The sequence below is a fragment of the Monodelphis domestica genome, chromosome 4, assembly GCF_027887165.1.
Source record: "Monodelphis domestica isolate mMonDom1 chromosome 4, mMonDom1.pri, whole genome shotgun sequence".
Classification (NCBI taxonomy): Eukaryota; Metazoa; Chordata; class Mammalia; order Didelphimorphia; family Didelphidae; genus Monodelphis; species Monodelphis domestica.
In genome coordinates this window covers 166212161-166237848 of record NC_077230.1, presented here as the reverse complement: position 1 = coordinate 166237848, position 25688 = coordinate 166212161, and the positions used below count along the sequence as shown (strand labels likewise).

Below are 25688 nucleotides of genomic sequence, written 5' to 3'. Positions count from 1 at the left end.
TCTCTTCCCCATAATAGGACTAATCCAATTTGGACTATAAAATTTCTGGCACTGGTCAATATACTGTAGGGTTATCTAATCAGTTTTCATTTGCATTTTCTCATTTAAGTTAATAAGGCCCATTTAGGGGATAGGGACTTAACCCAAAAGGGCCCAGTGAAATAGGCTTATCTGAAAATGGACACAATCACCCGGAAGGAATGTGAATGCAGACATGCATAGAGTATGCAAGCCATCAGGTTTTTGGATCAGTCCATATAATACAGCCGGTCTGTATTCCAGGACAACTGTCAAACTGTCCAAAGGCTATTTTGGGATATGAAAATTTGCATAAGCTTAATTTGCCTGTTCCAGCAACCCTGGCATTCGTTTTCCCACTGTTTGAATGTCTTTTAGAGTATGAACTTTATCCCCTATCTTTACTTATAGGATCCTTCCCCAAGAAGTGATACCCTGGCATAGTTCTACCATTTGTCAGCCAAAAGTCTGGTTACACATTTGCTCGTCAATCTAAATCTAACCTATTCTCATACAAGCACTTGGTGCTTCATGTAAATCAACCAGACGTTCTGTCATTCACCAGTATCTCTCCAGAGTCTTCTAAATCCAAGTGCTTTTTATCCAATGTTTCATTTTATTTGTGGAAGGGAAATTTAAATGAATACATTTTTTTCTTTCCCCTGGATTGTTAATACCAGAACACTGTAAATCTGTTTATTACCACAACAAGGATAAATGATACGTCTGCCAAAGATTTTTGATAACGGGTGCAGTAATGCATTTCAGCACTTTCTGAAATTAAAGGTCTGCCCTGAAAGGTAAGTAGTATAATGCATGACTAACAAACTCAATACCCAGATTCTGGCTTTCAGTTTTTCTTGTCACTGTAATTTATATTGACCAACTGAAGCTGTCTAAATATGATCATAATCCAATTACTGATCTCATGCTAAAGGAGTTAATATCTTAGGTAAGACACTAACCCTGGGTGCTAGGAAAAGCAAGATCCCCTTATTAATGTGGCATGTTTTATTATGATGATACTAAATGGAAGTTAATAAGGAACTTTTGAATATCTGTGATAAAAGGGCCTGCTTTCTGTATATCATTTAATTATACTTGAGATGTTTGATAAAAGTTTAGGTTTCTCTTCTAGTTTGTTCCTCTCTTTTCAAGGCCATTTCAAGGTATTCCTTATTATTGCCCTCTTTTCTTCTCCCCTTTTTTATGTCAACAAAGGCATTTATGCCTATGGGTTCTCTCTATCCTTTTGACATTTCCAGTGAACAAAAAGGGAATGAGGACTGAGGGAAATCAGAGTACAGAATTCAAATGCCAGCTTCTGTTGAACTGTAGCTGACATGGGGCTCATCACCCAATTCTATGTGTTTTCCTCTGGTTGTAACTCATAGGAGGGTCGTGAAGATAAGCTAAGAACAGAGGACAGACCTTTGGATCTAGGATGGTGACAACTTGATTTTGTTAAATGTTGTCCAGGTATTTGGCTCCACTAGTCCTCAGCATGAGGAGCTAAAGAATGCCTATCTGGCTTGTAAAAATAATCCAGTGTCTGCCGGTAACTTAAAGCTACTGATACATAGTCAGAAGAATGGATCTGGAATAAGAGGTGGGAACAGAAAGCAAATGTGAGGGGATGGAGGGAATGCTGAACCTGGCCTTGGAAGACCTGAGTTCAAGCCAGGTTCTATCACCTAAAGCTGCTAGCTCTGTGTACCTATGCAGTTCACTAAACTCCTTTAAGCCTTCATTTTCTCATCTATAAATCAGAGATAATTCTCCCCCTCATTGAAATGTGGGGGAGGAAGTGTGATAAGAACCATGAAGAGTTTTGTTTTTGCTTTTTAATGTAAATGTGAATTGTTTCACAGTGGTTATTTTTTTTCTTTGATTTTTTGGGTTTTATTTGGGGGAGAGCTTTTTTGATATAAACCTATGATTTCATTGGCAAAGTTATGTCTCCCTAGTGAATCCCTCTATCAATGGAGATCTGCATCTGTTTTGCAATTTACAATATTAATGACTTGCCAGGGATGGTGAAAAATTAATTGACTTACCTGGAGCCCTATTTTTCAGTTTGTTTCAGGGACAGACCTTGAACCTAGATCTTCCTGACTCTGAGGCTGGGGCTCTCTATTTGCCATACTTTACTGCTGTACCTCAGAGCTGGATCACGTCTTCTCTAAAAATGCCTAGGCTAGGTCAGGATTTCAGCAAAAGTACTTGGTGCCCTCTCCTATCGGCATCCTGGGACAGATTCAACAGATCTTTGTTTCGTGTTTAGGGGGAAGGCCTGTCCTCACTGGGAAAAAGGTTTGACAGAATTTGTAGAGAATGTTTTATTTTCCTATTTGCTTTTTAAATGAGGGGCATGCCTCTTCTAGGAATCCCTCTGGGCCTCAGCTTCATCATGTGTAAAATGAGACTAGATGATCCCGAAAGCCCCAACCAAACCCTGAGCAGGTCTGTGCTGTGTGGGAATACGGGCCTAATATGAAAACCCCCAGTCATGATTCAGAGATAAAACTCTCCCTAAACCAAGTCTTTTGTTCTGCCTTAGTGAAAGCTGGAATTCATTTACCCTCAAAGCTCACACATGTGAGATGGACACTCCCACTGTTTTCTTTCTTCCTTTGCCTAACTCTCTCCCTCTAGTGTCCACTGTATGAAATACAGAGTCTGATGCAGCCTCTTCCCTCAAAAACATGACACAGAGCAAAAGGCAGTAGATATGGGCATTGCCAATGAGTTGTTTTCAGTTATGATTGCTAGTGAACTTGGGGCTAGCCAGATGTTTTTGTCTGAACTCCAAATGAGAATACTGAGTGCGAGGCAACAGGCAATATGGTATCATGGAAAGAGTACGGGGTCTAGAAAGAACTCGAGTTACAATTCTGTTGATTTTTATTTTTTCTAATTAACAACTATGAAGAACTGTTGGTCCTTTATGATAGGCATTATCACAGTTCTAGACTGGGGACTATTAAAAATGACTATCCGTTCCATTAATAAATGGTCTACCCTCTTTGGCTACATGCTTAGAACACTGCTTCCTTGCTTACTAATAACATCTTTCTGACAACTTTATAATAGGAAAGGGATATTTGAACAGAATGGCATTCACAATATGCCACTCATACTTTTCCCAGGAAGGCAACATGAATACTTTGGGTCTACCAAGTTATGCTGAGAGATTCAAGGATTTGGGTTCCCAGAAAAAGTGATTAAAAAAAAAAGATTTGACCATTTGGAACCACAATTGTATTCTCAGCTTTGGAGCATATTAAAAGTAATTTATTGACCTCTGTGAAATGTTCCTTGAATATACCCCATTCCATTTTCACTACAAAGAAGAAAGTCTACCCCCTAGTGCCTACAGCCTAGTTTTTGTCAGTCTGGAAATGAGATGTGACTTGTAGTTATCATATCCTCCACAATCCTCAGTTTCCTTATCTGTAAAATAAGGAGTTTGGACTAGAAGACCTTTGAGAACCTTTATAGCTCAAAATCTACCCATCAGATGTAGGGGAAAGCATTTCTATGTCTTGGGTACAATTTTGAATTTGTTATTTCACACGTATCAATGTCCATAAAACTTCCTGACATTGGGCAACTTGACTCATCATGAAATAGATGTGCCATAGAAAGGAGAATTTCCCAGCATAAAAAAAAAACATGTACATGTACAAGAATTGAAATGCATAATAAAAGAATGCCTTACCACACCCTCCCCACCTTCCTCAAAATGACAACCTAATCCATTGCCTATCTTCCTTTAGCCTGCATTTTGGACTAAAAGAAAATAATTTATCCTTGAATCAGGCAAAGACACCTCAAAATGCTAATGAGAAACAAGAGCCACCTAGGAGTCAGATTGCCAAAAGTCTTTGGCCAAAATGGAAGCTTCATTAAAACTGCCCCTCCTGCCCATGAGTCCAACAAAAAAACAGTGGATAAAGGCAAGAAACAGAGATAGGGAGCCTGGCTTTCCTAGAGGAGAAGCATCCTTCAAGAGACTGTGTTGTCAAATTCCACATTGGTGGCAGTGTGGAGAGAGGAAGCTGAATCTCAGGGGTTCCTCAAATTGTGGAGATGTGACAAGTCATCTAATATACTGTTGGCCACTTCCATTAATAAACTTGGTTCATAGCCTGAGCACTAAAGCAAGGCTGTAGCTACAGCAAATTCCCAACTTCAATCCACTGTTTAATCTGGTAACATCGTGAGGCCTCAAGGCAAGCTCAGTACAGCTCATATCCAGGAAAACCACTTGTTTCCCAGCACATTATCCCCAACCATTAAATCACTCTGAAGCCAAACACTTCTTCACCATGAGCTTTATAAACTTACACCTGCTCCAGGCTATTCAGAAAGCATAATTCCTTTTCTAATACTGGGGAGAGCAGTTGCCTGTGCCATCCCATTACCATGCTAAGCCAAAACTAAACACAAATTGGAGCTAGATACATACCACCTATCCTGAGTTTCTACTCTTGGCCAGAGTTATAAGGCATCTTATCCCAGAGTACAAGTTAATATAGTTTTTTTTTTAATGTTATACAATGAAAGGACTATCAAATTTATGATGAACTATGGTGTGGTGGAAAGATCAAAGCATTTGGAGTAATGCAATCTGGGTTCAAGACCTGCCTCTTTCATTTCTCACCCGAGGTTAACATAAGTCACTTAATCTTACTGGTCCTCAGTTCCCATTTCTGTCAAGTGAGAATGAAGGTGATACCTAAAAATACTGCTTTCCTTCCTTCCTTCCTTCCTTCCTTCCTTCCTTCCTTCCTTCCTTCCTTCCTTCCTTCCTTCCTTCCTTCCTTCCTTCCTGCCTGCCTCCCTTCTTTCTTTCTTTCTTTCTTTCTTTCTTTCTTTCTTTCTTTCTTTCTTTCTTTCTTTCTTTCTTTCTTTCTTTCTTTCTTTCTTTCTTTCTTTCTTTCTTTCTTTCTTTCTTTCTTTCTTTCTTTCTTTCTTTCTTTCTATCAATACTATGTATTGGTTCTAGGAAAGAAGAGTGATAAGGGTCAGGCAATGGGGGTTAAGGGACTTGCCCAGGATCACACACCTAGGAAGTATTTGAAGGCAGATTTAAACTCAGAACTTCCAACCTATAAAGGCCTAGCTGCCAATCCACTAAGCCACCTAGCTGCACCTTCCCCCACCCCCACCCCATTACTCCCTTTCTTAGAGGATTGCCATGAGGGCCAAATGTGCCTTGGGCACTTCTGCTTCTGCATTAACCATTTTTTCTTGCCTGGAAAGCCTACTTCATGTTCTTTTCTCCCACCTACCTAAAACTTGCCTAGCTCTAGTCCAACTTCCTTCACGATGCATCTTCAACTACTGTAAATCCAGGAATCTTTCCCTCCTATCAACATTTAATAATTTATATCATGCTTTAAGGTTGGCAAAGCACTTTCCTTATAGTAGTCCTATGAGGTAAGTGGTTAAGCATTATTATCCCCATTTTAAAGATGAGGAAACTGAAGGTCTGAAAATAACTGGGGGATATCTGAAGTGAGATTTGAGTTCAGTTGTTCTAACTCCAACCATTGAGGCCACATAGCCTCTAACACTTAATGCTTTCTACCATTCCTTGGGCACATATATACTGCTTTATAGCATTAATTCTCATTATCATGCCTAATTCGTTAGCTAATAAATCCAGCCTAATACACATGACTGATTCATAACTAATCATTTTATGCCAAAAGGAGACAGCTGGAATTCATCACACACCTGTCCTTTGTGGCCATCTTAATCCTTTTAGTAAAGGAAAAGGGAAAAGGTAGAGAAATCTGGAAGGCAACGCTAGTCACAGAAGGGCCTACAAGCAGCAACCCCAGTCATTCTTCAAAGATAACAGGGAGCTCCCCCAGGCAGGGAAAGCCCCCAGCCCCTATGAGCTGGCCTGGTGGACCCCTACGCCTCATATACACCCCACCCAGAGCAGCAGCAGCCCTCCTTCAGCTGCCGAGGTCCTTCTGCACCTTTGTTCATAGACCTCACAACTAAGTCTTTTTGGAAACCCCAAGGCCCTTTCTGCCTTGCCCCTAAAGTCCTATTTCAGTGCATGCAAAAAAGGAGTCAGCCTATCATGAGCCAAGTCATAACGATGTTAGTATTTCATGCCAGTATTTCTGTCTAACAGAAACTCATCTTGGCCCCTTTCCACTCCTCTTTGCAAGATCACAGTTATAAATCAGTTTGTATATTATGGAAGCTGCTTAAGGTTGCAGTGGGTCTCAAGCAGACTGAAATGAAGTATCTTCAGCATAATTTAGAATATGATTCTGTGGGGGAAAGTCAATTTTGCTATTTAGGGCTTGAGCACCGTGCCAAGCTGAGCTTTAAATGTCAGACTTGGAATTGGAGCCTTTATAAACCCCAGATACCTGTGGCATTAACCTGAACCCCTTCCCTAGGCTCTCCCTTCTGACCTCCAAACAGCCTCTGTCTCTAGGGGACCAGCTGAATCAAAATACATTGGATTGCTATGATCCTTTTAACTCCTGAAAATGCTTACACATGTTGCATGCGTATCGTTTCATTTTATCTTTCCTGAATTGCCTGAGAGGAAGGCAGGACAGGTTTTTATTCTCACTCTCCTGAATTATGGAGAAACTGAGGCATAAACTTTAAGTGACATCTCCCAGCCAATACTGGGAGAGACATAACTGAGTCCTAGCCTTGAACTCTTTCCACTTAGAATCTTAGATGCAGAATAGTTGAATACAATGGGGGCTTTAGCCAGTATGAAGGGCAAAGGGTTGGAAGGTATTCAACAAACATTTATTCTTTTTATTTAATGGGGTAAGTTTTTTTTAAACTTTGGCATTTACATTTTTTCCAGTTACATAGAAAAACAATTTTAACCTTAATTTTTTAATAATTTTGAGTTCCAAACTCTTTCTGACTCTCTTCCTCCCTGCCGTCACTTCACTGAGAAAGCAAGCAATTTGATAAAGGTTATATATGTATAGTCAGGCAAAACATATTTCTATATTTGTCATGTTGTAAAAAAAAAGACCAAAAAATCCCCAGAAAACAAAGAAAGTAAAAGAAAAACTATGCTTTGATCTACATTTAGATTCTATTAGTTCTTTCTCTGGAAGTGTATAGTCAGACATTTATTCCTCTTACTTATTAAATGCAAGGTGCCAAGGAGAGAGGGAGAGAAGCTGCAGCTTACAAAAATGAGTCTAGCATAGTCCCTGCCCTCAAGGAGCTTACAGTCTGATAATCTCAGAGAAGGCACAATGATAAGAAGAATTCTTCTATCACTGCATCTTTCTCCATTTTTCAGATCAGTCTGCAACCTTGTTGTCAGCACCCTTGCTGTCAGCTTTGTCAGCTAGCAGTAACACCACCTACAAGTGGGCACCAATCCAGATTTATTTCATGATGATGGGAACAAGTTCCCCATAGTTGACACCTCAGGGTCAGAAACTATATATGAGAAGGGGGGAAGAGAGAGGAGAATGCCTAGAATGTCAGGAGAGGGATGAGGAAGCTGAATCTGGGGCTCTGGGTTTCACTGCATTGTAACACTCATCATCTGGCCTTTGTGCCTGAGGACTGCCCCATTATTGCCCACTAATGCTGCCCCAGGAGAAGCCAGGCAGGTTGAGTTACACATTGATGCTCTCTCTAATGGCACCGAGTACAATGTCTACCCACCCAGCCTAACTCATAAAGCGCTAGTGAAGTCATACTCAGGGAAATGGTCAGAAATGATACATCAGAGCCCTGCAGAAATGCTCGGTGATCCAGTTAGCAAAACGGTCCCTTTAGATATCCCAGCCTCCACTTGACATAGAAGGGAGAAATTGGGCAAGAAAACCAGCAGGACAGAGCCATGACTGTGGGCTCAAGCCATATCAGTTTTTTTAATATCAGAAGCTACAGAGGAAGAAGTGAACAAAATGAGTAATATTTAACTCTGATCACAATGTTTGCTTTAATTATTAACATCTGGCAGCCAAATGAAACAATGGACCCACCATTAGCTGCTCCTGGAAAAGAGGAAGAACTAAGTCATGCACTTTTTTGAGGTGTGTGAAGGAGAATCAGCTTGGAGGAGAACTACTGGGCAGACATATGGATAGGATGCAAACCCCATCCTCTACTCGCATACACTCACACCGCAACATACATATACACTCCAATGTACACACAGGCTTAGCACATATGCAATGTGCTATTCACCCCAATGTACATACTAACACCCATAAACAGCCTCAACACATACAAATATGCACACCTTGCATGTATAGCAATAATGCATTCCTATGGGGATATTTACATACCTCTTCACAAATATATACATACATGCTATGTATGCCTACATTTCCCCCCAATTGTACATATACGCACCTTCTAAACACATATACTCCAACATTTACCCACAACTCCATATAGATACATCACTATAATACATGCCTCCATAAGCACATTACACATACCTACACATGAAGCATGAACCACTGCAAATACATGTCATATACATATAATCTAGGTGTACACAACCCTATACATACCCGTACATATATACACACTCATCTATGCACAATATATACAGATAGATAAACATACATACATTCCCAAAGATACTCTCCATTATCTGAATTTTGATCCAACTTAATTTTTTTAATTTATAAAATGTATTTACAAATGTCTCAGCCCTTCTCTCCCCTCCCTGCACCATAGAAGGCATCATCTGGGAGACAGGGATATATAAATTATCCTTCATGTTTCTATTTTTCAGTTCATTCTCTAGAGATAATATTCCCAAGTTATTCTTTAGGTCTTAAATATATAGCTATGTATAATGTTCTCTTGGTTCTACTCATTTAACTTCATTATGCCATTTAGTTCTTTCCAATTTTTTTTTGCAATTAGCCTGCTCATCAGTTCTTAAGACATCTTTTCTTAGTATTCCATCACAATCATATACCATAATTTGTTTAACCATTCCCAACTTGAAGGCCATCTCTTCAATTTCTAGTTGTTTGCTACCACAAAGAGAGCTGCTAGAAATATTTTGAAACATAAAGGTTCTTTTCCTTTTCCTCTGATCTCTTTGGGAACTAATATTATTTATTATATTATTAATTAATCTTATTAATATATCATAATATATTAATAATTTTGCTGTGTATAAGGGTGTACACAGTTTTTAAACCATTCGGTGTAATTCCAAATTAGATTGTTGAAAGAGTTCTTAGCTCCACCAACAGTATATTTGTTTCCCCATTTTTCCACATCCCCAATTCATAAATTTTAGAAAATTGATAACTATTTCAGTGCAATAAATTTCCTTTGTAATCCTTTTATTCTACTTTGTGCATTTGAAAATATTATTCTGAGAAAGAGTCCATAGGATTTTCTGGATCTAGATACACTCCTATGTTCACCCACAGTAGATAAAAGAAAGACTAACTAATGGAGTAAAACAGATTAGACTTTCTATTTCATTCCAACATGTTCCAAAAGGACCCATGAATGCTAAAGAATTCAAATAAATTCCCTTTCCTTGAAGATGGGGATGGCAGCTTCCACTAAAATGACAATCATTGAGATTTTTGATATTGTATCATTACTCTGACTGTCATTCAGTGTCCATTCATTCCAAAAGCCTATTTCTAGTGCCAGAGAAAGAAGTCTTCACTTCCCCAGAAGTGACCTTGGATACAGTAGGGACTTCAAGCCCCACAAGAACATATTGGTTCTATAAAGCAAGTCAACTAACCTCTCATTACCTTAGATTATTCTCTAAGACAAAGTTTGCAAATATTTGTATTCACGTCGTCTCTTCTATTAGTTAGGAAGAAGGGATGGTATTTTTCCTCTTTTGTGTCCCCAATGTTTAAAAATAGGTTTAAAAAACATTTAATAAACAGGTTTAAAAAACATTTAAAAAACAGAATTGACTGGAAGTTGTGGAGTGCTTGCCAATTGACCTTGGGAGAAGCAGTTTTCTTACTTGGAGTTCTTTATATGGGATGGAATCACCAGTCTGATTTTTAAATGGGTGAAAAAATGCATTCATAGCTAGTTTCTTCATCCCACAAACCCGGATATGAGGATTGGCAACTCACTTAAGCAACATGGAGGCAAGCAGAGAGGATCACCTGGCATATCCCCCTTTCTGTCTCTATGCAGATTTCCCAGTAATCTGGTTGGCCCCTAGGAGGAGCCATTAAAGTTCATTAACCACCTTTTAGACTCTAGGAATTGCTTTGTTGTGATTAATTCTAGGTCAGAGAGAGAAAATCTTTTTCATTATAATTTTTTAAAGTCTTATTCTGATTTTTAGTATTACAGCAAGAACTGCAGGTGAATTTCTGAATTTGTGTTGCATATTTTCACAAATATGAATAGAAAGTTCTAATTTACAAAGAATAAGGAAATCCTAGAGAGAAATCCTCTGATTTTGAACAAAGCAGAGTAATTCAGACACAATAGTAACAAAGCATTCTGGGGCATAGTAGGTTTCAGGCTGCTTCTTCATTAATTAGGGAGAGCCAAAAGTCCTGATGTTTAATTATGTACAGACACTGCTCTGTAAAAGGAGAAGCCAACCCTTCTCCCCCTACCCCACACACCCCTGAAGGCCTTCAGCTGCAGCTATGTCTGATGATTAAACCAGGCTGTAATTTGCAAAATCCAGGTTAGTAAACAAAGAGCTTGAAAGCTGGCCATTCACTTATCCTGACCAAGTAGCTCATAATTCTTTTTTTTTTCCCCATTTGAATTAGTTTATTTAGTCAATTTAGAACATTATTCCTTGGTTATAGAAATCACATTATTTCCCTCCCTCCCCTCCACCCACACTTCCCTCAGCCAATGTGCAATTTCATTGGGTATTACTTGTGTCCTTGATCAGAACCTATTTCCATGTTGTTGTTTACACTAGGATGTTCATTTAAAGTCTACATCCCCAACCATATCCCTTCAATCCATGTATTCAAGCAATTCTTTTTCTTCTGTGTTTTTACTCCCACAGTGTTTCCTCTGGATGTGGATAGTGGTTTTCCTCAAAGATTCCTCCAAGTTGTTCAGGATCACTGCATTGACACTAATGGAGAAGTCCATTACATTCGATTGTACCACAGTATATCAGTCTCTGTGTACAATGTTTTCCTGGTTCTGCGCCTTTCACTCTGCATCACTTCCTGGAGGTTGTTCCAGTCTCCATGGAATTCCTCTACTTTATTATTCCTTTTAGCACAATAGTATTCCATGACCAACATATACCACAATTTGTTCAGCCATTCCCCATTTGGAGGCCATCACCTCATTTTCCAATTTTTGCCACCACAAAGAGCGCACCTATGAATATTTTTGAACATGCCTTTTTCTTTATTACCTCTTTGGAGTAAAAACCCAGCAGCGCTATGGCTGGATCAAAGGACAGACAGTCTTTTATTGTCCTTTGGGCATAGTTCCAAATTGCCCTCCAGAATGGTTGGATCAATTCACAACTCCATCAGCAATGAATAAATGTCCCAACTTTACCACATCCCCTCCAGCATTCATTACTTTCCTTTGCTGTCATGTTAGCCAATCTGCTAGGTGTGAGGTGATACCTCAGAGTTGTTTTGATATGCATCTCTCTGATTATCAGAGATTTAGAACACTTTTTTCATGTGCTTATTAATATTTTTGATTTCTTTAACTGAAAATTACCTATTCATGTCCCTTGCCCATTTATCAATTGGAGAATGGATTGATATTTTGTACAACTGGTTTGGCTCTTTATAAATTTGAGCAATTAGACCTTTGTCAGAGGTTTTTGTAATGAAGATTGTTTCCTAATTTGTTGCTTCCCTTCTAATTTTGGATGCATTAGTTTTGTTTGAACAAAAAACTTTTAATTTGATGTAATCAAAATTATTGGTTTTACATTTTGTGATTTTTTCTAGCTCTTGCTTGGTATTAAAGTCTTTCCTTTCTCAGAGATCTGACAAGTATACTATTCTGTGTTCACTTAATTTGCTTATAGTTTCCTACTTTATATTCAGGTCATTCACCCATTTTGAGTTTATCTTGGTGTAGGGTGTGAGATGTTGATCCAAACCTAATCTCTCCCATACTGTCTTCCAATTTTCCCAGCAGTTTTTATCAAATAGTGGATTTTGGTTCCAAGAACTGAGGTCTTTGGGTTTATTATAGAGTGTCTTGCTGAGGTAATTTACCTCAAGTCTATTTCACTGATCCTCCTTCCTGTCTCTTATCCTGTACTAAATTGTTTTGATAATCACTGCTTTATAGTATAGTTTGAGATCTGGGACTGCAAGTCCTCCTTCCTTTGCATTTTTTTTTTCGTGATTTCCCTGTATATCCTTGATCTTTTTTTTTTCCAAATGAACTTTGTTATGTTTTTTTCTAATTCAGTAAAAAAGATTTTTGGTAGTTCAATGGGTATGGCACTAAATAAGTAAATTAATTTGGGCAGGATTGTCATTTTCATTATATTAGCTCATCCCGCCCATGAGCAATCAATGTTTTTCCAATTGTTTAGATCTAGTTTTAATTGTATGGAAAGTGTTTTGTAGTTGTGTTCACATAGTTCCTGTGTTTGTCTCAGCAGATAGATTCCTAAGTATTTTATATTGTCTAGGGTGATTTTAAATGGAATATATCTTTCTAATTCTTGCTGATGAAATGGGATGAAGATATATAGAAATGCTGATGACTTATGTGGGTTTATTTTGTATCCTGCAACTTTGCTAAAATTGTTGATTCTTTCGACTAGCTTTTTGGTTGATTCTCTAGGATTCTTTAAGTAAACCATCATATCATCTGCAAAGAGTGATAGCTTGGACTCCTCATTGCCTATTTTAATATCTTCAATTTCTTTTTCTTCTCTAACTGCTACTGCTAGTGTTTCTAGTACAATGATAAATAATAGAGGTGATAATGGGTATCCTTGTTTCACTCCTGATCTTATTTGGAAGGCTTCTAGTTTATCCCCATTGCAGATGATGTTTGCTGATGGTTTTAGATAAATACTGTTTATTATTTTTAGGAAACACCCTTCTATTCCAATACTTTCTAGTGTTTTCAATAGGAATGGGTGTTGTATTTTGTCAAAGGCTTTTTCTGCATCTATTGAGATAATCATGTTATTTTTGTCAGTTTGCTTGTTAATATGGTCAATTATGTGGATGGTTTTCCTAATATTAAACCATCCTTGCATTCCTGGTATGAATCCTAACTGGTCATAGTGAATAACCCTCATGATGACTTGCTGGAGTCATTTTGCTAGTATCCTATTTGAGATTTTTGCATCTATGTTCATTAAGGAGATTGATCTGTAGTTTTCTTTCTCTGTTTTTGACCTGCCTGGCTTTAGGATCAGTACTGTGTTTGTGTCATAAAATGAATTTGGTAGAACTCCTTATTTTCTCATTCTGTCAAATAGTTTGTATAATATATGGGATTAGTTGTTCTTTGAATGTTTGATAGACTTCATTTGGGAATCCATCTTGACCTGGGAATTTTATTAGGGAATTCTTTGATGGCTTGTTCAATTTCGTTTTCTGATATGGGGTTATTTAGGTAATTTATTTCTTCCTCTTTTAGTCTAGGCAATTTATATTTTTGTAAGTATTCATCCATATCACCTAGATTGCCATATAATTGGTCATAGTCGTTTTTAATGATTGCTTTAATTTCCTCTTCATTAGAGGTGAGGTCTCCCTTTTCATCTTGGATACTGTCAATTTGGTTTTCTTCTTTCCTTTTTTTAAATTAGATTGACCAGTACTTTGCCTATTTTATTTGTTTTTTCAAAGTACCAGCTTCTAGTCTTATTTATTAAATCAATAGTTTTTTGAATTTCAATTTTATTAATTTCTCCTTTGATTTTTAGGATCTCTAATTTAGTCTTCATCTGAGGATTTTTAATTTGTTCCCTTTCTAGTTTTTTAATTTGCATTCCCAATTCATTGACCTTTGCCCTTCCTAATTTGTTAATATATGAACTCAAAGATATAAATTTCCCCCTGAGTACTGCTTTTGCTGCATCCCAAAGGTTTTGAAAGGATGTCTCATCATTGTCATTTTCTTCAATGAAATTATTGTTTCTACGATTTGTTCTTTAACTGGTTTTGGAGAATCATTTATTGTTTAATTTCCAATTAATTTTTTATTTACCTCTCCATGTACCCTTACTAATCATTATTTTCAGTGCTTTTTGATCTGAGAAGGTTGCATTTATATTTCTGCTCTTTTGCACTTGTTTGCAATGTTTTTATGCCCTAATACATGGTCAATTTTTGCAAATGTACCATGTGCTGCTGAAAAGAAGGTATTTTCTCCACATGTCTATTAACTAGATTTTCTAACATTTCATTCACTTCTCTTACTTCTTTCTTGTTTATTTTTTGGTTTGATTTATCTAGTTTGCTTAGAGGAAGGTTCAGATCTCCCACAAATATAGTTTTTCTATCTATTTCATCCTTGAGCTCCACTAGTTTCTCATTTAGAAATTTGGATGCTATGCCCTTTGGTGCATATATGTTGAGTACTGATATTTCCTCATTGTCTATACTGCCTTTTATCAGCATGTAATTACCTTCCCTATCTCTTTTAACTAGATTTATTTTTACTTTGGCTTTGTCAGATATCATGATTGCGACTCCTGCCTTCTTTTTATCAGTTGATGCCCAATAGATTTGGCTCCATCTTCTTATTTTCACCCTATGCATATCTACCTTCCTCATGTGTGTTTCTTGTAGACAGCATATGATAGGGTTTTGGATTCTAATCCACTCTGCTATTCACTTGCATTTTGTGGGTGAGTTCATTCCATTCACATTCAGAGTTATGATTACTAGCTGTGTATTTCCCAGCATTTTGATTTCTACTACTGGTCCTGCCTTTTCTTCTTTCACTATTTCCTTCTACACCAATGTTTGTTTATAATCAGTCCCCCTAGTTCCCACCCTTATTTTACTTCCCTTTCTACCCCATCCCTTCTTATAACCCCCTTATTTTCCTGGTAGTCTTTCTAAGACTACACTCCCACCCTCTTCCTCCCTTGTACTGCTTCCCATCCCACCAGTCCATTTGTTATCCTTTTTCTCCCCTATAGGGCGCAAATCTATTCTCTGCTCCAAAGGATTGAATTGTTCTTCCCTCTCTGGGTCAATTTCAAAACACATAAGAGTTGAGTATTTCCTATCTCCAACCCCTTACCCTTCCAGTGTATTAATGTTCTCTCCCCTCCCGCCATGAGCTTCTTTGTGACATATAAGTTTACACCTTTTTGTTTCTTTTCCCATTTCTTTAGTATTAACCTCTTTTTTAGCTTTAGTCGTGTATATATATATATATGTATATATACATGTATATGTATTTATGCATTCATATATCTATATAACTATTTATGTATTGTCCTTTCATCCTATACAGTTTGTCACTGTTCCCTCTAAGTGTAATTCTTCTAGCTGCCCAGGTGATAACAACAGTTTTTAAGAGTTACCAATGACCTCTTTTCTTATATAAATACATAACATTTTAACTTATTGAATCTCTTAAAAAAGGGGGGGATGTTTCTTTGTTTTGTTTTGTTTTTCTTTTTTCCCTCTTTTTAAATTATCTTTTGATGATTCTCTTGTATTCTGTGCTTGGGCATCGGATTTTCTGTTCAGGTCTGGTCTTTTCTTGAAAAATTCTTGGAATTCTTCTATTTTGTTGAATGACCATACTTTCCCCTGCAAGAATATAGTCAGTTTTGCTGCATAGTTGATTCTTGGTTGTAGACCTAGTTCCCTTGCTTTCCAGAATATCATATTCTATGCCTTTCAGTCCTTCAGTGTGGATGCAGCCAGATCCTGCATTATCCTCACTGTGGTTCCATGGTATCTGAATGACTTCTTCTTGGCAGCTTGTAATATCTTTTCTTTGGTCTGAGAGTTCTTGAATTTGGCTATAACATTCCTGGGTATTGTCAGTTGGGGATTAAGTACACGCGATGGTCTGTGGATTCTTTCAATCTCCACTTTTCCCTCTCTTCTAGAATATCAGGGCAGTTTTCTTGCATAATTTTATGTAGTATTATGTCCAGCCTTTTTCTTTTGTCATGGTCTTCTGGTAGACCAATGATTCTTAAATTGTCTCTCCTTGAATGATTTTCTAAATCCTCTATTTTGTGAATGAGATGCTTCATGTTTTCCTCAATTTTTTCATTCTTTTGCTTTTGTTTTATAGTGTCCTGCTGCCTTGTGAGGTCACTTAATTCTAGTTCTTGTATTCTGGTTCTTAAAGACTGAATTTCATCCCTGGCTTTTTGGTCATCTTTCTCATTCTGGTCTGATTTCCTTTCATCCTCTTTACCTCATCTTTCAACTCCTTTGCCTCATTTTCCAGCTGGTTGATTTTGGCTTTCAAGACACTATTTTCTTGTTTTAGTTCAAGTGCCTCTGTTTCCAGATGACTTATCTTAGTTTTTAAGTTCTTTTCCCAATTGTCTTCAGCCTCTCTTAATTGTGTTTTGAATTGCATTTTGAGTTCTTCCAAAGTCTATATCCAATTCACTGGGATTTCTGTTTTATCGTTTGCTGATCCCTCACCCTCTGTTCCAGTCACTGTATAGAAGCTGTCTATTGTAATTTCTTTCTTCTTTTTCTGTTGTTTGCTCATATTTATCCCTTCTTTGCTCCATGTATTTTTCTGTGCTCTTGCTCCTCTCATTTTTTTTTTTGGTTTTGGGGGCTTCTGTCAGTCTCCCCTCTTGGAGTTTTTACAGAAGATCTCTCGGTGCAGTCTGTGGGGAAGGGTTGTTGGGGTTTAAGCTTCCCTGTCCTCTGGAGACTTTTGATTGGATTAAAGTCCAGCAGTCAATGAGGGAGGGATGCTGGAGCCTGGGCTTCCCTGAGCTCTAAAGACTTTTAATGAGATTATGTTCAGCTGGGTTGGGCTGGGTGTGCCCTGGGGCCAAAACCTCCTGGAAGGCTGGAGAAACATGGAGGATCTCCACAGCTCTGACCAGGCTGCCAGCTCTATGCTCCCTCTTCAGCTCCTTCCCCGCTGTGTTCGATGCTCTGAGCTTGGCACAGCTCTGCCTGCAAGGTACACCCTTCAGACCAGCACCTTTGCCCGCCCAGAGGTTCCCGCTGCTGCTGGAGGCTTAGAGCCTTAGGTGGGGGAGGGGTCCTGGAACCTTCCTTCTCCCTTCCCCTTAAACCCAAGACTTCTCAGATTCCAGCTTTTGGAGGGGGTGTATCTTTTGAATTGAGTCCAGCAAGAGGGTTCCTCTGCTCTGTCTTGTTGTTAGGTTTGATTTTCAGTCCCCTTGGAGCATTCAGTTTGTGATCTGTAAGGAAGGGTATTCAGAGGTCTGAACTTCTGCTCCTTCTAGGCCACCATCTTGACTCCGCCTCCGTAGCTCATAATTCTTGACTCATAGTTTGGGCCAAGTTATTGGGCTTCACAGTACAAAGCCACAAAGAGTGAGTCCATTTAGTTCACTATAGATAACAACTGCTTTTATAATCGATACAGCTGAATCTTCCTTTGTCAACACCATTTGCCATATTATTCTTTCTTGATAGGGGTGCATATAGGGAGAGGGGAAGAGGACTCTTCATTAAGTCAGTTTATTTTAGTGACTCTTTCTCATTTATTTCATTTTCTTAATGTCCTTGGTTGCTATGTGTAGCCCTAACACAGGACTATTAATCATCTAATTACTACAGTTCCAGCTACTGGGTTTACCATTGTTATCAGCTTCTCTTCTTCCAGTGGTTACTTCTCCTTTAGTAAAGATTAAATAACGGGCACATGCAACATGCATCCCAGTAAACTTTGAAAACATACAGCTACTTAGGTTTGAAGTAGGAGCTAATATTTAGCTTGTTCCCCCATCCATTGCATTCTCAAATAGATCAGGCAGGAAGCAAAAATCAAAGTAGCATAGTATTTAACTGAGACAGAATAGAAAAGGAGACTACAGGAGAAAGTCAGGCAATGGTGAAGCATTCTCAACCATTTGATACCATTTGGCATATGAGTCTACAAACTCACATTCTGGTGGGGAAGGACGTCTATTCCCCCAACTCTCATGTTTGGAAATAGAAGTATGGCATGAGTGCCATTTGCCTTGGGTTGTGGCTGGAAAGCTGTTCTTGCTCTAATCCACATACCTCTGCCTCTGGCAGGTCCTTGGCATGTTTTGGGACTCATCCTGCATCTGGTCCCTCATCTGTCAACCCAGAGACCACTGCTGGGTCACTCCATTGTTTTAGCTTTCTCTGTTTCTGCTCTCTGGGGTGTATGGGGAACCGAGGTGTACAAGGTCTTAAATGGAAAGGTGCTCCAGGCATTCCACATAGTGCTGACCAGCATATGGGAAGAGGAAGACATGCCCCCAGAACTCAGAGATGCCTCCATCGTAGCCCTATACAAGAACAAAGGCTCATGAGCAGCCTGTGACAACTACAGAGGCATCTCACTACTCTCCACTGCCAGAAAGATCCTCGCCCGTGTTATACTCAACAGACTCCTGTCATCTGTTTCAGAGCAAAACCTGCCTGAATCACAATGTGGCTTCTGACCAGATCGCAGCACCATCGACATGGTCTTCACAGTGAGGCAAATGCAGGAAAAATGCCTTGAGCAGAACCTGAGTCTCTACATTGTCTTCATAGACCTGACAAAGGCGTTCGACACAGTGAACAGGGACACATTGTGGGTGATCCTCAGCAAGCTCAGTTGCCCAGCAAAATTCGTCAAACTGATCCAGCTCTTTGATGTCGACATGACAGGGGAAGTCCTATCTGGTGGAGAGACTTCTGATCGCTTCAAAATCTCCAATGGCGTGAAACAAGGCTGTGTCCTCGCTCCGGTACTATTCAACCTATTTTTCACCCAAGTATTATGACATGCTGTGATGGATCTAGACCTGGGCGTCTACATCAAATACCGACTGGATGGCTCACTATTCGACCTTCGCCGCCTGACTGCAAAAACAAAGACAAGAGAGAGACTCATCCTGGAAGCTCTCTTCGCAGATGACTGTGCCCTCATGGCCCACCAAGAAAATCATCTCCAAACCATTGTGGACAGGTTCTCCACCGCAACAAAACTGTTTGGCCTGACTATCAGCCTCAGCAAAACAGGTGCTGTTCCAACCTGCACCAGGGAGGCCAACGAACCAGCCGTGCATTACAATCGATGGCATGCAGCTTTCTAACTTCAACACTTTCAAGTACCTGGGCAGCACCATCACCAACAACGGGTCCCTAGACCATGAGATCAATGCCAGGATCCAAAAGGCCAGCCAGGCACTCGGGCGCCTGCTCTCCAAAGTCCTCCAACACAGAGGTGTAAGCACTGCAATGAAGCTCAAAGTGCACAACGCAGTGGTCCTCAGCTCGCTCCTGTATGGTTGTGAGACATGGACACTGTACCGGAAGCACATGAAACAGCTGGAGCAATTCCAACAACGATCCCTCCGGTCAATCATGAGGATCCAATGGCAGGACCGAATCACCAACCAGGAAGTCCTCGACAGAGCCAACTCCACCAGCATCAAAGTCCTGGTCCTCAAAACCCAGCTACGATGATCTGGACACGTCATCCGCATGGACCCACAGCGAATACCAAGACTGGTATTCTATGGTGAACTGTCAGCTGGACTCAGGAAAGAAGGCCGACCAAAGAAAAGATTCAAGGATCAGCTAAAGTCCAACTTGAAGTGGGCTGGCATTACACCAAAGCAACTAGAACTCGCTGCCTCTGACAGAAGCAGCTGGAGAACCCACATTCACCATGCCGCCGCCACCTTTGAAGATGAGCGATGTCGATGTCTGGCCGCTGTGCCTGAACGCCGACACCAGGCCACACCCGCATCTCCCGTAACAACTGGCGTCCCATGCCCCATGTGCCACAGACTCTGTGCCTCAGCCTTTGGACTCCAAAGCCCCATGAGGGTACACCGTAGATGAAACTGCACAAAGACAATTGTCATTCTCGGTCACCGAGAGACTACTACTGTTTCTGCTCTCTGCTAAAGCCATCTCCTGATGGAGTATCCCCTTCTTTTGCTGCTCTCTGTTGTGTCTCCAACACTGAGCTGCTTCTCTCCTGGCTTTTTAGCCACTATCTGCTGTGCTGCTGTTGCCTCAGGAAAATGTTGTCCTTTTTTTAAGAAAGACCAGCTGGACTATGTGCTTCAGGCTACTTAATGAATCTAAACTGAAGTTCGGTCATAAAATAGACTCATAGCCTCTCACCAATGACTCAGAAAAGAACCGCTAACTTCACTATCAGACTGCTTCTATTCCTCCTCTGCACAGTGGTTCTAGTTCTTACTCTTGGCTAAGTAAAAGTGTGTGAATTATATTCACCTTGCCTTTGCCTTAAGGTACAGGTGATATATTCCTTCACACATATGGTTAGCACCTCCGGTGGGCCTCTTTGAGGCTGGGGAGAACACTGGCAACTTCTTTCCTTTATTCTTTCAAAGCTATGTCCCCTGGTAATCAGCACTTCCCCTGAAAATTACCCTGAAGCCCTGATAAATATACAGAAAAGACTTGAAGGCTTAGAAGGAAATGCCTGGCATTCCTATAATCACCGCAAAGTTACTTATTGCTTTTACTCCAACTCTGGGTCTTGTTTCAGTGGACTTGGGAAAGAAAAAACATACAAAAGGAAAGAAAGAGTCCCAGAATGAAGTAGACAGGAGCTTAGAGGCCATCTGGTCCAGTGCAAGCTTGACTAAGAATTGCCTATACAACACCCTCTTTTTGAAGACTTCGAATAAGAGAAAACCAACACTTCCCAAGGCATCCCATTCTGCTTTTTGGATAGCTCTAATTGTTTTTAGTTGTGTCAAGCGCTTTTAAGTTTTTTTCCTGAATAAATGTAAACCTTCCTCATTACAATATGCCCATCATTCCTATCTGGATTCAAGTCACTAATTTGTCTACAACTAACTTTCAGATCCCTGAAGACATTTTTCATGCCCCCTATAAGTCTTCTCTTTTAAGTATCTTCAATTACATGAACGAATCATCCTATTACAGGAGTTAGATTAGCAAATAACTTCTGAATGAATGAATCAATGAAGTATTTAATAAACGCTTCCTATTTGCTTAGTACCAAAGGGATACAAATAAAAAATAAGACAGTCTGCTCTCTAGGAGTTCATATCCTTCTCTTTTTTCCAGGTCAGACCCCTTTAATGTGTCCTAAGACAGGATCCTAAAGCAGGAACCACAAGAAATATTTGGTGTTTTTCTGTACAGTCAAAAAATGAATTAAAAATGAAACAAAAAACCCACTATTGATATTTGTAGGGGGAAATGGTTTTGTACATGGGGTATAACATTATGCATTCAAGGTAACTCGTAGACAAAAAGGTTTACTCCCACATCTATTGCCTGTCTGTAAAAAGTTTATGTGGAACAAAGAGGGAACTAATTGGAATTCTAATTGAAGAGAAGACACAAATGGAAAGTTTCAGCTACAAATCAGATGGAAAGATCTTTAGATCCTTAGGGTATAGTGGTAAAGAAGATGTTAATGCCTCTTCTTTAATGTCATTTCCACTGGTAAAAATTATATCCATTTCTAGTTGCCAAACCACTTGCCAGTGCCAATGAAATTATTTTCTATTCTAGAACTTCAGTAGCTATGGCTGTTGCACCTGAAGGAGCAGTTGCCAGGCTACGTCTCCACAGGAGTTGCTTCCCAGGACCATGCCTGAGGGTACTGAGCTGGAAGCATTGCTATTCCCAAGGCTCTTGAGTTCAAGGTCCTAGATTGCCTTCATTAGCTTCTGAGGAGAAAGATGGTGATGAAGGCGGTGGTAGTGGTTTCACCTATCAGGCACATTGTTACCTTCTCTCTCTTCTTTGGTGCCTGCCCTCTCTGGCATTTGGTGGCAATGTCCAGCCCTTTCTCCAAAGGAGAAAAGCTTCCCTGATTGTAGTAGGATCCTTGGTCTAAGAGGTGCTGCCACTCCCTGTGCCTATTTAACTATTGGTAGCAGTAGGTCAGTAGTTTTGCTGGAAGTGATGACAAAGGTGGGCCCTTTCTTCATAATGATTGGTCCTGTTGGGGGTGGATGAGGATGCTGGGCTGAAAGCAAGTCTGGTGGCCTGGGAGATATTCCTATTAGGTTCAGGGACCTGGGCTACCTTCATCAGGATCCGAAGGGAGATGATGGTCCAGGGGGTGCTGGAGGCTTCATTTGCCTGGCATATACTGTCTCCTTTCTCTCTCTCTCTCTCTCTCTCTCTCTCTCTCTCTCTCTCTCTCTCTCTCTCTCTCTCTCTCTCTGGGTATCTTATTGCATTCAGCACTAGGCATGATTGCAAAGCAGAGTCTTCATTGTCATGATTACCATCTTCTGAAAAACCTCCAATGTATAAATGTTCTTCCTAAAATATGATACAAAAACAACAACAGAATTCCAAGGGTAGTTTAACCAGGTTACATTATGGTCTGCCTTGTTTTAAATGCTCTTCCTCTTCCAATGCAATTTAAGATCCCTTTAGCTATTTTGGCTGGTATACTAATCTTACAAGCCACTAATACCCCGGCTATTTTCCAACATATTGTTATCTACTTGTGTATTCATCTTGTACTTCAGAAGTTGATTTTTTAAAAATAAAAGTATACAAGTTAACATGTTTTCATTAAAATTCATCTTATTAAATTTGACCTGATGTTTTAGCCAGAGGAGGTCTTTTTGGTCCCTAACTACATGTTTTCCATCCATCCCAGCTTTATATCAATCTGCAAATTAGTTAAGCTTATCATCATCAACACATGTGCAACTAATATTAGAATACTGGCAATGAAGGCCCTACCTCAAAATCCTACCATAGGGCTGAATGCAGCCAGGCACCCAGAGGAAGGAGCATGTACCAGGCAAGTGAAGCCTGTAGCACCTCCTTGACTGCCATGTCCCCTTAGATCCTAATGAAGGCTGTCCAGGATCCTGAGCTGAAGGGGATGGAGAGGGAGAGAACACGGATTGCAAAATGTCAGAAAACAATTATTTAAATTGTATCAACATGTAAAAACTGTTTAGTTAATTTTTTAAAACCTTGTCATCACCTATGCCTTCATGTAAATCACTGATAAAAATGTATCATAGCATGAGGTCCCATACAAATCCACTCACGACTTCCCTCTGAGTCGTTAGTAAGTTACTGATGACTTGCTTTTTGCTGGATTCAGATGTGATTGAATGACCAGACCCAAATTATTCAATCTTGTGCCCAAACCCCAACTCCTTTCCCATAAAGACAGTGTGGAAGACTTTGCAAAATGATTTCCTAAAATCTAAGTAAACTATATCTGTAGGATTCCTTTGGTCTCTATCAGGCCAATCACAATGTCAGAAATGGAAATAAGGTTAGCTCTTCCTGATATTGGCTCTTCAAAGTCACAACGACTACCTTTATGGAATGTTCATTCTTTTCATCTTTTGACTTTGTTGTTCTGTCATGCCCAGCTCTTCATGACTTCCTTTGGTGTTTTCTTAGCAGAGATACTGGAGTGGTTTGCCATGTCCTTCTCCAGCTCATTTAACAAAAGAAGAATTATGGCAAACAGAGTTAAGAGACTTGCCCTGTGTCACTCAGCTAGGAAGTGTCTGAGGCCAGAGTTTGGTGTGCTATCTGCTTTGTCACCTAGATACACCTAGCCAGCAGTCATTTCTTTTTTTAATTATATTTTTTCTATTTTATCATATATGAATATATTTCTATATATGTAGATATGATTTTTCTTGACATTTTGTGATCTGTATTCTCTCCCTCTTTCCCATCCCTTAACCAAAATGGCAGATGATATGATATAATTTATACATGCTACATATAATTCCATGTTTGTCATGTTATAAGAAGACATATGATTCATAAAAGAAAAAACTCACAAAGGAAATAAAGTGATAAATGGTTTGCTTTGGGGTAGCTAGGTTCCTCAGTGGATTGAGACCTAGACTTTGAGATGGGAAGTCCTGGGTTCAAATCTCACCTCAGATACTTCCTAGTTGTGTGACCCTGGGCAAATCATTTAACCCTCATTGCCTAGCCCTTACCACTCTTCTGCATTGGAACCCATACACAGTATTGATTCTAAGATGGAAAGTAAGGGTTTAAAAAAGAATAAAAAGAGAAATAGTATGCTCAATCTGCATTCAGAACCATTAGTTTCTTCTGTGGCAATGGATAGCCTTTTTCATCATGAATCCCTTGGAATTGTCCTGGATCATTGCTGATAAGAGTTAAGTCATTCACAATTGATCTTCATACATTATTGCTATTACTGTGTACAGTGTTCTCCTGGCTCTGCTCACTTCACTTTGCATCACTTCACATAAGTCTTTCAGGAATTTTGTGATCATCTTGTTTGTCATTTCTTGTGGCACACTGGTATTCCATTGCAAGCATATCACAACTTGTTCAACCATTTCTCAATGGGTGGACATCCCTTCAGTTTCAAATTCTTTGCCACCATAAAAAGAGTGACTATCAATATTTTGTGTAGGTGGGTCCTTTCCCCCTTCTTTGATCTCTTTGAGAAAGTCATTTTTTCAAATAATGGAATTGTTTGCCTTGGTCCAATGCTCTAAAGCCTTCAGTATCCAAGTCCATTACTCTTTGCCCAATATTACATTCCCTTAGACAGCTCCATAGGCCATATTCTGCCCCTGTGGATCTAGGTAAGTAGATTCCTTTCAAAACTTTGACATTTGGCACCTAACTTCTGTTAAAATTTCACATAAAACTTTATTTAAAACAGAAAATAAAGAAAAATGCTGAAAAACATTGGCATGTTTGAAATGAGTAAATTAGGATCTGAATTAATAACATTTCTAGTTACTGTGGAAAACAGTGCAATGATTTTACTTTCCTTTTTAATAAGCATTTATTAAGTACCTAAGGTTTGGCGTACACTGTACCAGACACTATAGGAAATATGAGTAGTACTCATATGGCATGTTTCCTGTCCTCATGAAATTTGTAGTCCAGTAGGAGTAGGTACCTTTCTTAATTTTCATTTTTGTATTTCAAAATTAAAGTTTAAAAATTATTTTAATCTTAATTGTTATGCAAAACACTTCAATATTGGTCATTGTTGTAAGAACAGTCACACCTAATGAAAACCCAAAAATAAAACCATAAATATGCTGATGTGAAAGACAACTCCAACAATTCTTTCTCTCAAGGTAGAAAGCATTCCTCATCGTTAGCCCTTCAGGATTTCTAGGGCTACTTTCAACAGTACCATTACTATGGTTGGATGGAAAATGAGGGCTTTCTCCCAAGGAACCAACATGTAAAAAATGCAAAAATTTATAACATAGGAGGGGCAGCTGGATGGCTCAGTCAATATAGAAAGAGGCCTGGAGATGGAAGTTCTTGGGTTCAAATCTGACTTCAGATACTTCCTTGCTGTGTGACCTTGGGCAAGTCACTTAACCTCCATCCCTAGTCCTTACTGCTCTTCTGCCTTGGAACTGCTACCTAGTCTTGGCACTAGTCAGAAGGTAATGAATAAAAAAAATAATTATAACGTACTCCTGTGAAAACACAGGGAAAAGGGAATGCCACACCTTTCTTTCCACATTGATGACAAAAGAAATCTATTCACAATGTAGAAACATTCACTTACTAACTAGAGGTAATGCC

General features: G+C 39.3%; 1 protein-coding gene across 5 annotated transcripts in view; it reads left to right on the top strand.

The window, feature by feature from the left end:
* The first annotated feature begins 405 nt into the window (after nt 1–405).
* The window catches only part of ITGB6 (integrin subunit beta 6), a 191222-nt gene continuing 165939 nt past the window's right edge, over nt 406–25688 (top strand). For 2 of the 5 annotated variants that reach the window (XM_007494246.3, XM_007494245.3), the window contains exon 1: nt 415–818. The gene's annotated coding sequence lies outside the window, so the exon portion shown is untranslated. Of the gene's footprint in view, nt 819–25688 lie in introns of all 5 variants that reach the window. The other 3 variants (XM_007494247.3, XM_056793943.1, XM_007494244.3) reach the window with 3 other exon arrangements.